Source organism: Papilio xuthus, unplaced genomic scaffold, assembly GCF_000836235.2.
Source record: "Papilio xuthus unplaced genomic scaffold, Pxut_1.1 DF828258.1, whole genome shotgun sequence".
Lineage (NCBI taxonomy): Eukaryota > Metazoa > Arthropoda > Insecta > Lepidoptera > Papilionidae > Papilio > Papilio xuthus.
The window spans coordinates 2,016,807-2,030,882 of record NW_013530391.1 but is presented as its reverse complement, the minus strand read 5'-3'; the positions used below and the strand labels follow the sequence as shown (position 1 = coordinate 2,030,882).

The window sequence follows — 14,076 nt, the reverse complement described above, 5'->3', positions numbered from 1 at the left end:
ATATTAGACTAGCTGTCACCCGCGAGTCCGTCCGCGCAGAAGTAAAAAACTTAGTAAAGAGCCTGTTTGCATCTATGCCAAATTTCATTTCATCAATCAAAACATTCGCATTTATAATATTAGTAAGAATAGATGAATACAAAATTTTGGTTTGAATGGCGCTAATTAACTCGTATGTTACTTAACTGTTAGTTTAGTTTGAGTTAAAATAACATATGAAAAGAGGTACCACTACAAATTGGTTAGTGCACTTATCCATAAAGTATTCAAAAGTACTTGACGAATTAAACTTATAATAACAAAAGCTAATCATGTTTCGTTGTTTATTCATTACATTATAAGTGTTAAAAAAATATAAACGTAAAATCTTTTATATATATTAAAAACATACGAAAAAAAAACTTTATCTTACAGCCGACCTGTAAAAATAACTGTTATATAGAAAGTTTGAGTCATAGAAGAAAAAGTCAATTTTCTCTAATGCTAATTAGGCAGGTTCTGTCAAATCATCGTGCACATGTGTTCATAGTGGCCGGCTTTTGAATAAAGCGCTTATTGTATCGAGTATTTTATACTTATGTTCAATACTTACCCGTAATTTTTCATATATCTGTGAATGACTACGTTTATTTAGCTTACGAACTAGGGTTGACACTAAAACATGCAATCTAAACTGATTAACTCTTACCGTGAGTTTCCGAGACAAAAATCTCTATTTAAAACATATTGTTATCCCTGTTTTGACAAAGATAATGATAGAAATAACGATATGTTTTATGTTACTATTAATATGATGTTTATAAATTACTATTTGGTTAGAATTAATCCAGAAATATCTATCTGTAAAATTCTAATCGAAGTTTGAAGGAAGTAAAATTGTTCAAACACGTAAGACGTGCGTTTGTCACGTTCGTTAATAAGTAATCATTGTACTTTTAAGAATATATGACTTGTTTTTTCAATGTGATTTTATAAAAGCTTTCTTGTGGTAATAAGCCCGGCACCGCCGGGAGCCGGTCGATGACCTCGCCTGAAGCCAAACGATCGATTTAATTTAAGTGGCTCCATAGGACTTCGCGAGAAACTGTCACTATTCAATGAATACGCGTTTTTAATTAAAATGAATAGTTCATAGTTTTTCATCTTAACACGTATTTATTTCGCTAAGAAGTACCAGAAAACTAATTCGAGGTAGTTTATTTAATAAACAACAGAACTTTAGGTAGGCACAGTTCGACAAAGTTTGCTGTAACTTTTGGGCAAGAAATTCGTTCCGATACGATTCCAACTTATTTAAAAAACTGTATGGAACTGATGCGCGATAATCACGTGACTTATCTAAACCTATTGTCAGTTTCATCCATACATTTTCGAAATTCGTTATGGAATTACTTTGGAGCGAATGTACCTTATCTGGCCTCCCATGTCATTCCTATCTTTAAGATTTTTATTTAACTTTCAGGCCAGTTTCGTTATACATATAAGTAACAATACAAGACAATGCAAAAAATCTCTCTCACTCTGAAGAATCTATGTGAATGTTTAGGCAATGTAAACGAGCGGTAACAAAATTTGACCAAATGCTGTTTAATGCAATTGCTATCTACAGAGATAAAAAGTTAGCGATCTTCGCGAAAGGCGTCGCTGGCGGTGTCGACGACCTCGCCGAAATTCCGGCAAGTAGCTGTGTTGCCTCATCTATTGCTAATAACAACTATTTTTAGTGTTGCCCGTTGACGTAACGCACATACAAAATTATTATCATAGTCACCGCTAACTTTGTGATAAATCTGTTATGTTGTAATATTTGTTTGTTGTTAATTTTAATGTAAATAAATGTAGTAAATATTTATTTTATCGCTTACGAGTATTTGAGTTCTCATAATCTTATAAGATATCTTGTTTACAATACTGTTATTATTAACTGTGATGTTGATTTTTATCACTGTAATATTAATCAATTGAAAAGTGGATTCATATTTATCTGAATAGGTATGTTTAACCATCTTTTGGCGCTATTTATATTTTAGTGATAGGAGATCTTATCTATAGCGTTTTAAGAGAATCGTTAGAAATGTTTTTCATATATCATATATATATTTATAACTGTAGGCCGTACGTGTGTGTTTGCCATCAAAGATGGCGCCAAATGTCAAAGTCCTGTCAAGATGACTCATTATTTATAACAAAGTTACCAAATTGTACTGTATTTTCTATCTTAAACATTAATAAAATATTTTCTTCAGAAGAGTACCAAAAAACAAATCATTTTTGTAAAATACTAAAGTGTATCGGTTTGTAAAATCGGTGCGATTTTGGAATATTTTAAAAATAAAAAAAATAACGTAACTTTTTTTTTTAAATATTAGCAGATTTTTTTTGTAAATTTACTCATATTTCTTTAACCATTCCAGCTAAGCTCTAGGCTTGTGCTAGGAAATGGTTTACGACGCGGGATTCGAACCCCCGACCTCGTGGTCGGAAATCCGTACCCTTAACCATTAGGCTATTGACGCTTTAAACTTCATTATTATTATTTTTGTGTATGGAAAATTATCGTAGTATTTTGCGTAATAGCTTAGTAATTTGCAAAGGGGAAAACCTTAATAAATGTCTAATTGAACTTATAGCGAAATGTTCCGTGGAAAATACGATGATAAGATGTTTTGATACATGTATTACCTCATTTATTTGCAACTCTTATTAAATCATATGACTCAATACAAATAAAATGTTTTAAATCTGTATATTTTAAAAAACTTACTTCTTAATATAAATGCGAAAGTTTAGATGGACGGATGTTTGTTACAACGTACCTCCGGAACGGCTCAACGAATCTTTATGACATAGGCTACTTATTAAGATTTTTTTAACTACGCGTGGACGGAGTCGCGGGCGACAGCTATTTGGTTATAATTCAACAAGAAGTATCCAATGTTACAAATTTGGATATTTTTACGATGCTTCTAATTTTCTTTCGCGAACATTTTTATATTCCAATTAATTGTTGATACAACCAAAAAAAAATATAGCAAATAGAAAATGCAATGATACATATCAGATTAAAATTATCATTATAGGAATTTCGTTAATACAATTTAATGGATTTTCATTGTCTAATATAATATAGATTAAACAAAAAAAAACTTACAGTATCTTTTACTTAATGACATTTATCATTTGAGATCAAATACAAATACGATAAAGTAGCAATTACATTGACATTTATGTAGGTATTCATGAGTAAGGTTGAGGGGATTTTAATCCAGTATTATTAAACACAAAATTGGGTTATCAGGAGCAAAAAACTAGGGTTATTCCTTGTTGCCGACAGATACGGAACTTTTTACATGTTTTTTTTCATAATTGTTATATTTTTGAATTTAGAACTTTATATGTTTTTTCTTCCTTTTTCTTTATTTTTAAAACCATCAGTTGTAAATATATTCTTGTAACAGCGCGTGCTTATTTCTAATAATTCTATTTAATATTTTCATTTTATCTTTTTATTATATAACATAATATTCCAAAATTCATCTTAATCCTAACGCTCTTCCATCCTTACATATTCCGTCGTCTTTATTCCTGTTAATATTAATATATGTCTTGGGAAAATTTCGATGTCAATCCATTGTGCAAAAACTGGAGTGCATTTTGTGTTATCCTCGCGGCAAATAATATTGGTCGCAGATATGTAAATACGGCGACAAAAACATTTATCAAACAATTAGTTGGGCTAACAGCGAGCGGGTAAATCGGCACAAATAAAGCAATAAATGCGGGCGTGACTTGTGTCGTTAGCCCTCATTATCATAACTTTATCGCACGAACGATGTACACGCGCGCGGTACTCCGCGCTCGTTCGCGGAATCCGACCGACGACGCGGGACTTTTTACTATGTTGATCTGTGCCACAGTTTCCCGCCTTTTTTTGAACTGTCAACACGTAGCGACATCTATTGGCAGAAAAGTTATTATTTTTTCAATATGATAATTTATGACTTACCATTACTGTTTTAATACTTCTTTTTAGTTTTGAGAAACATCTTATTATCTCTTTGAAAATATAGAGATCAGGATATGTTATTGTAAAAGTTTCTTGACAGTGAAAACTCATAATTACAAATACTGAACAAAAGTCTTGGTTTAAAATTATAATAATTTTAATGTAGATTTACAACCCTTGTTTGTGCCGAATTAATATCAGTTATCATAAATAATCATTTAAATTTGTATTGGCATATCTTTATGATTGGCGCAGGTGTTTTTCCATCAATTTAGCACGTGTCATGTTTGAATTTACAAGCCTCCTGATTTGTAAATATACCTCAGTTTGTGACGTCACAAGGCCAATAATGCGGGCAGCGTGAAATACGGGTCACTTTAATGATTGAATAATTTCAACAACCAACATTATAGTATATATATTTTTCTTATCTTCATGTAGGACATCGTAAACAGTGAAAAATAAAGTACAAAATAGATGTCTATATCTGAATCTGAAGTTACACGTCCATTGGCCGGGCCGGACGCATGCGGCCGCGCGGATTTTGGACGCAGCACTATGTAAAATCATACAGAGCAAACTAAAAGAAGTTGCGGGCCGTGCGTGTGGTACGTCCATCTCGGGCCAATGGACGCGTACCTTAACTGTTACAACTTACCAAAGTGTCCACTTTCCAAGAATTAGAACTATAAAGCCCTTCGTACACAAGGCGACCTGAATCGTCGAAACTATTATTGTCTGGTTGCATTACGAGAATCGCGTTACATGCGCTCAGTAGTACAGGTATAGCAACTACATGTCAACTATATGGATTTGCTCTGCCATCTTGAAATTGCAGCGACTTTTCACACGACGATCTTGACAGGTTGCGGACGACTGTCTTGGCCGATAGCAGATAGAAATATCGGCGACGCGTCCTGTATACGGATCTCTATAACGTAGTGTTGCATAAGTAGCTTAGCGACTAAAGTCGCCGAGATAAGAAGATTTACGTTGGTGTACGAATGGACTAAAGTACACACAAAACGATCTCAATGTGTGATATATAATAAGACATGAGGAATGCTTACAGTAAACATGTTTGTAGTAGTGTTAGAAACCTTGAAAAATAACTTAAGCCCAAGTTCAAGAAACGCGAGGTAGACAACCTTTTCGTGCCAAACCTGTTTGAGAAATGACTTTGATAACACGATTACCATATTGTGATGTATACGTTTCCTTTATCCTTAATTTATTGTTAATCAACGTTTTAACATGTAAATTTTACTTCTACAACCGAGTTTTTGTACACGATTTACGACAATCTTAAACTTTATTTTAAAGTTTTATTATCTTATCAAACCTTTTTACAATAAATACTTTTTTAACTATCAATTAAAGTTAGTGGAAGACAAAGGCTGCCAGTATTACGTAATTTTATATTTCTTATAGATTATTAGATTTTTTTTCAAATAATTTCGTGTTTGTTTAATCTAAAATCGCATTGAAATAGCAAAGTTCGAAAGTTATGTAACAATAAACGTTATATAAATAGCTATGTATTTTTATATATAACGTTGCAATTATCTGAACCATATTGTTCATGATAATCATGCAATTTTCCAACAGTTCCGGTGAGCGATGATTTTTCATTGCCCGAGTTGTCCCACGCGGTGTGAATGAATGGAAAACTTTTATAGAAAATTGAAAATCTATTTACCGGTTTCCTTTCAACGGAGTTACATATTAAACCAGTTTGTTATTTCAATTTAAAGTTTAAAAGTTACCTATGTTACAAACCGGGTAATATTGTTCCAAATACCCGTATATATGTTTGTTCCTAATATCAATATTGCATTATTCTTTAAGGTAAAATTTTTCATGCATTTTAAATACCGGTTGAGACTCGATATGAGTCGGTCCAACCACAGAGTAATAATATGTACAGTGTGGCATTTGATATGCCGCTAAAACCGTTCGCTCCACACCTGCAAATGTGAAAGCGATAATTGTAGTCGCGCGAATCAATCTTATTCCCAGAATTGGTCACAGCGATAACTCTGACATTTTAAATCAGTCAATGTACAGTTATGTTTGTACACTGCTTGTTTAGAAATTAATTTTGCTGGTTTTAGGCGAAGTTAGTGCACTTTGTTTGCCCAAATAGGCTGTAGGCCGCTATTACGTTTCATTTTATTAATTTATTATGTAAATCATTGCCTTGATTATGTTAAAGACATGTTTATCTGCTCGTTCTACAATGTTCATTTATAAAAAAAAACTCGCTGTCGCCTGCGACTCTGTCCGCGCGGAATTAAAAAAAACATAATTAGTAGCCTATATTTTCTTCCAGACTATGTTGTATGCGAAATTTCTTCGCGATCTGTTCAGCCGTTCTGGAGATACCTTCAAAAAACATCAATCCATCCATCTGAACAAACGCATTTATAATATTATTAGTAAGATAATAATAAAACAGGTTCACTATTTGTCACTTTTTTCTTTTAATTAAATTACAATCTACACCTGCAGCACTAACGGTCGTGAATATATAAAAACTATTTGGTAAAAAAGATAGGCAAAAACGCAATGTCGAATGTACGGTAACTCGCCCCGTCTAGTTCGGGTTTGTATCGCGGGGTCGACGAACCCCGAATAGCCCGCACTCCATCTACTTGCCAATTTCAAATAAACACAACGAATTAACGCCTATTATCGCGTTCGCGTGAAAGGAATTCAAATGTTATTCGTATTTTGACAATCGGTTACGTCGCGGCTTCGTATTTGTTTTTTTCTTTAACGTAAACACATTTAATGGCTGTCACTGGCCATCGAGAAATAACTTCCGAATGGTTTGGAATTGTGAAAGGTGAATTAAAAAGAAAAAATGATTCACAACTTTCGTAATCGAATATTTAAGAGTTATACTCACACATAACACGTTGATTTTGGCTGATGATCACACGTAAATGTTTCCTACAACTTTCTTAAGGTGTAAAATCGTGTGTGTGCAAATAATATTCTAGTACAACACATTTTTTATACTAAAAAGTAATATTGAAAGCAGTTGATTATCCGTAACATGGGAGGGCGTTTGCAATCTGTGCTGGAAAGCGTATATTCAAAGAATGTATTTACAATTCTCTCGTGTTGCGTTCTCACGTTATTTCATCTGTAATATCATAATATTAACTTTATTGTACATATAGCTAGTTATAAGATAGGTTACTTTAAAGTTAGTAAGCGAAAACTATAAAACAATTCCTTAAGTTACTATTAACTTAAGGAATTGTTTTATAGTTATAGGTATAGGATAGCCTACTGTACGTGTGGAAATAAATGCTTAAAAGTTTTTTATGGTCATTGAAACTCGAGTTGCACGAATGGTTGTCTACTGCATATTTTAATTCGCAATATCTTGTCACAATACGAGTGTTAATAAAAAAGAAATAAACATTTAATGTCATTTATCGAATACAGGTTTGACAAGAGTAATAATTGCTTACTGTTTTTCACTTTCTTATCAGAACTAAAACTTGACGAGGGCAAACATATCGACACATCAGAATATAATTATTTCTACTTAATTTCAATTTGTAATAATTAAATCAAAGATCAAAATCTACCAATCAAACTAAAAAGTTCACCAAAACTGTTATTATGAAGGTAATTTATTTTTCAGACTTCGAAGTTTCTATAGAAATAATTATATCTTTCATAATCAAATCTTACACAAATTCAGTTAGAGCCGTAGTTTACTACTTTTAGACCTTAGTTAGAATCCTTTGGCGCGAATAGCGCGCTTTCATTAGCCAGTGAAATGTCAGAATGATTAGTGAAGGGACATAAACGTCGATATTTTGGCAAGGCTAGTGTTGTGCCAGTACACCGGCACAGTTTCGGATTTTCTTCCAAACAGTATAGGTAAAATCTTTATATCCATAAAAATAATAATTCTCATTGATGTACAATATGAGTATAGGTAAAGTGAAAAATAATAGGAAAATAATTTGAAATGCTTCGCTATTCTTTATGTCATCCGCCCCGATGGCGGCAAAATCGCAATTACGCGCCAAACAATTCGCGACGTGCTCGCGATAACGGAAATTCCCTTGTAGCTGCATACCTGTTACTAAGTCACCATTTATTATTACTACAATAATTGAATATTTATACGTAAACTAGTATCCACGCCTCGACTTTACATGGTTAATAAAGCATATATTTTTTTTACAATGTTCTACCAACTTGATTGTCTTTTTTTTTAATTAAAAAACCAAACGAGGTTTCCTATAAATTAAATCATTCATGAATGAACACAAAAATAATTTAATAAATTTATCAAAATTCTATGTAAATTAGTTTATGTTTAACGAATTACAACACAACAGAGCCGCGATTAAAAATTGTTTTGTAAAATGTTAGCCGTTCGCCATACCTTCAAATACACATCCATCCATCTAAACATTGGCATTTATAATAATAATGTAACTTCGATGCTAATTTATCACAGGTGCATATGATTTTCTTGTCAATCATACAAATGGCATCTATCAGAGATCAGAGAGAGGTTGAGTGCGGCGTTAGATGGCGCGAGTGAGTCTGTTCCCACGATAGCCACAATCTTATCTGGCAGATCTACGCGATCACGCGTACTCTCACACACGACGCCCCCACTCATCACATCTCCGTGTTTTTAATGAAAATCTATGCTACATGTAGCACAAGCCTGAAACATAGAATAGTTGTAAAAAATATTAGTAAGTAATTTAACAAAAATCTACCAATATGTTTTTTAAATTAACTTTTTAAGCAACTTTTTTAAACAATAGTTTTGTTTGATTTACGCCTTTAATAGCATTCACCTAACTATATTTGTTTGATAGTTGAAATAGCTTTATTTATGTAAATAAAAAAATAAGTGAATTGTTTTTTATCTAAGAAATACCGTAAAGTTATTCAGAATACTTGAAAATATCGTAACAAATTATTCTATTGATCTATCACAAACATTTTAAAATTGAACTCTCCCATGTTTTCCGAGAATCGTAGACGAGAATTAGCCACGCTATCTTCAACTCAACAATAAAACCATTAAAAGTTAAGAGCTCGGTGAAAATGACCGCGCTTTTCATTCTTTTATTCTTTTATTTCATCGTTTTTGTAAACTTTCGTTAACAGCATTTGCTTGGTATTTCTAAAAGTTCTTTTGATTGCATTCGTACTTTTGCAAGATGAATATAACTATATATATATTTATATATAGTTAGATTCATCTATATATTTTTTTTTATGTGTACTTTGGTTTAAATAAATTATTATTATTATTATCTAACTGCTTAGCAATTTGTCCATTTTCATTACAGATTTACTCTTCTATACCTTTGTTATTATATAATATACCTACCTATATACCTTTGTTATTATACAATATATGCATATAAAATACATATACTTACTCTGCTGCCGCAGCGACTCGTAGTGGGTCTCGATCGCCTTCAATACAAGAGATTGCCAAAGCACCCAGTCCAGTCCAGCTCTACGCCGTTTCGGGCGGCCAAAAGGGCTATCCCGAGATATATGTTGACTTTATTTTGTCAAGCTTTTCAACTTCAAGAACACATAGTAAGGATCAAATTATCGTTCACAAACTTGCTTGTAGGTGTTAAGTCTTGCGATAATATTATTTCCGTCGGCGGGGAGTTTGTTGCGATTTGCCGCGAGTACAATGCTTGTTTCCGTTCATTTAACAATGCAGTGTAATTAAAAGTATGGGAAGCACTGCATGGCTAGTCGATCACGAAACGTTCTAACACGCGAGTCATTGTCACTCCTGTCTATATTGACAATAATTATATTCATTATGCGATAATATACTACGTGATTTATTATTAGGTCACGCTAGCCTATTAATAGTTTTATCTCTTACATTTACTTTATTACATTTTATTCTTTGCATAACAAAAGATTGCATCTTTATAACATAGTTCCCTTGGCTTTCTTACTAATTTTATAAATGCCAAAGATTAGATGGATGGATGTTTATTAGAAGATATCTCAAGAACGGCTAGACGGATCTCGATGAAATTTTGAATACATATAGAACATACATTGAAAGAACACATAGGCTACTAAATAAATAAATGATATTTATTTAAAAACCAGGAACTCAATATTAAATACAGTTATAAACCTTGAAGATCTTCTGACGTTTATATTTTTTATTGCAAACGATAATTTTATTTTATTCTGTAATATTTCACCGAATAGCATTGGAATACAAATAAGTTGCAACATTTAGAAATGTCAAAAGTTGCAATGCACGTCAGCTGTGCTGTCAGCTCGCCAGTGGCACATAAACTCGTCTCCTTTGGCTACGATCTTGACGTACGGCACGCGAGGAGATTTAAATGCTCATTTGTTATACATTTCTTAACGGTACACTTTCTAAATGTTGCGACGATGCAACAGATATTGTTTTGACAAAACGAAAACGATTATTACAATAGCTTTGAATTGAGACATCTGTATTTTCGTTGCCAGTTAACTAACCGATGACTTGATAATTTGCGGAAAGATATAAAACTTTGGAACACTCAACATCATCTCCTCCTGGCCTTGTCCCACTGACTCCAAATTATTCTTTCTCAAAGGTATAATGGGGTTGTAGGTTTATAATTTAATTATTTGAATTTATTAAACATTAAAGATTAACTAAACTGACTGAGACTGGGGTGATCTATACTTATATTTAGATACTGTTATGAATGACAATAGTTTACAACATAGATCTGCAGATAACATCTATTGGACAACAATCGATTGTTTTGCAGCGTGAAATGCAGCTTTGAGATCGGCGGCGATGGCGGCGGTCGTTTGCGAAATGCCAATCAAGGTTTTATGTGACGTAAATGCATGCGGCGCACGTGTTCCGGATTTATGAAGTTCGTGCTGTACTTATGCCAGATATTATAATTAAGAGAGAATTATATTATTATGCAGTCTGTTTGTGTATATATTTACGATGTTATAGTTTTTTTTTTATAATAAATACATTCTTTTTTGTAATTCATTTTCACAATTATTTGAGAGCGTTGGCTCCTGAACTACATCTGAGCCCTATGTTTCAGGAAACAAATAGTAATAGTGTTGGAGACATTTATCTAAATAAAATTGATGTCAATGACGACAAAGAACTCTTTTACTAAGTAAATAGAATGCTGCATTTTATACAGACAGGTATTTATTTTCTGCAGCATAAAAATGAAGGCATTTTTCCAACATATTATTGGCATCAATCCGTTGAATGTTAATTTAATTTAAAAATGAAAACAAACGATTTATTTTAAGTGTTGTTTTGTACAGAAGACCCCGTCCTTTTCACACGGCAATGAGCTGCACCTGTAGACCTTAAATGTCTACTCTCTCATATTAGGTAAAGTTGATCTTAATACCGAGCTGCGAGAAGACGTCGGAAACCTGTACACGTTCACATTTACACCGATTTCGGATAATCAATCTCCCTCTACGGTGCTTTTACCTTCGCGTAATTTATATGTACTATTTTTACTTTTATTTGTTTTTAATATACTTGCCTTTGCTCCCAGGTTTACTCGTTAACCTCATAACTATCTCAAACGTATGGGTTCTAAAATAAAAATGCTTGTAGTCCGATTGAATCGAGTCTAAGATAAAGGGTTCGAAGAAACTGTACATTTATTATCGTAAATGATAGAGATATATTTTAAAGTACTCTTCCAGTCTACTAAAATTCAGCGAGAACCGTTGAGCCGTTTTGAAGATACCTTCAAACAAACAAATAGCCATCCACCCATCCATCCATCTATACTTTACATTTATAATATTAGCAAGATGTTATAACACTTAATTCTATTTCTATTCAATATGATCCCTTTAAGTTAGAATTATTAATTTACTTTAGAATAATCGACATGTTTTATATAATCACCATCAAAGAAGAGTTATGCGTGGCCGTATCCAGTAATAACGATATCGGGTCCTTGTCTGTCTCATCCAGTTGACTTTCACAACCTTGTCAAACCAATATGATAGTTACAGGTAAAAGGAAAGGGATTCTTGTAATAAAATATATTTATCATATTAACGCCCTTGAAGGTTGCTATCAAAGTCAATTACAAAACTTGTTTGGTATATTTTTATTATAATACCATGTAGTGAAAACGTGCAATGCCAATTAAGATTATTTATTTGTACATATAATCGCAAATTAAATACTGAACTTTATATGCAAACGGTAAAACCTATACGTAATGCATTTGATCATAAACAATTTCGTATTTATTTCTATCAGTAATTGTACGCTCATCAACCAAGTTAGGACAAATTGAACTATAATATATATATTTATTACATATTATGAGGTGGCAAACGAACGAGTGGCCATCTGAAATCGCTGAAATAGCGATGTGATCGTTGCCTATAGACATACGCAATTGCATATGCGTTGCCTACCTTTAATCTACGGAGGAGAGGATGCACAGAAAAAAATATTTCCCTTTCCATACATCCTCTTATCTGGACAGTCAACTTCCACTTCCCATCCTTTCCTTCTAAGAAAAAGGATGGGCAGGGAAAGCGGACTAAATTAGGCCTCCGGGACGCACACTCACAAGACGAAACGCGGAATTACTTCCACTTCACGCCTGTCTTCTGTGTGGTCGTGGTATAATTAATAGCTTTTATTGTAGATAGCAAAATAAGATATACCGTGTTATGTTTACAGCATTATATCGATTAATAACTTTATTTATTATCTCTGCCCAGTCCTTTAAAATTTAAAGTCGTTAAAGTTTATTTTGATTACGAAACTTTAGATTTAGGTCGCATACCCCTTATCCAACAAGATAAAAATCTTCCTACGTAAGAAACTCGGTCAGTTTAAAAAATTAGGTCTCAGATTATTCCAAGCAATTTTAAATCTAGATTTTAAGTGACTAAAGCAAATAATTTCTAGAATTTTGCATAAAATTGTAAGAAAGAAAACGCACGCACATCTTTTTTAATCAGATGCACCAGTTTGTCAACTAAATTGTGCAATATTTTCTGTCTGATTTATCGGCATGCGCTGACATAGTAACAGCTCGGTGTTGCAAGCATTTAAACTGGGTTAAAAAAATGCAAGCACCCGTTTAGTGAATAATCATTTTTTTGCCAATGTTCGTGTTCCGGTTGACTGATGTGTTATTGAATGTGTTTTAAATATTACATGTAATACGACAAACTATCACGAAAAATTCTATAATTTACCACAAAATAGCATTTCACAACACGTGGAAATTTAGGACAGATATAGAACATTCATACGTGAGATACTTTTTTATATTTCTTTAAATTCTACTCAGGCGAAATGGCGGACAAAAGCTATTCAGTATAATTATTATTTCGATAAAATTCTACTTCTCCTTCCAAGCTCCTAATAATATTATGTTAGTAAGACATAAAATCTCAATTAAATCCATCCGATCTTAATATCAAAGTTGAGCCTCCGACCACTACTTACCACTTTCGTAATAGTAATATTAAAATAAGTCTATTTTACCTGCGACTGACATTTCGCTATGTTATCGTAAAATTTTAAAGATAGGTTGATTAGTTAAATTGTAAAATAACTTTGTATAATTTTACGGTCACATATAACCTATTGCTGTGTGTAGGGAGAGTATGGCAAAGAATGTTGCCGGTGGTGCGGGCTAGTACTTAGGCCGTCTGGCTGCGCTCAACCGGGGTTGACAGACAACGAATCAGACATGTCACAAACAAGCTGCACTTGGGTTTCCACTGGTGAAACACTTATTATAAAACATGTTGTTATCTTTGTCTTTTACTAAGACTATTATAGAGATGACAATATGTTTTATTCAAGTGCTTCGAAAATATAAATACTCAGTTACATGGTAAAAGGGATGAATTTATCCGAAAGCTTCCGTCGTTACTGAGTCGTTTCAGTAGGCTTATCATCTATATATATATATATATATATATTACTAAAATTGGAGTGTCTTTATGTAGTATCCAAAAATTAATGTTCCGTACACATTCTAAATTCCTTA

At 32.9% G+C, this 14,076-nt stretch overlaps 1 protein-coding gene across 2 annotated transcripts in view; it reads left to right on the top strand.

Annotated features, from left to right (window-relative positions):
- CrebA (Cyclic-AMP response element binding protein A) overlaps positions 1 to 14,076 on the top strand; it is an 84,331-nt gene that overhangs the window by 33,093 nt on the left and 37,162 nt on the right. The window lies entirely within an intron of this gene.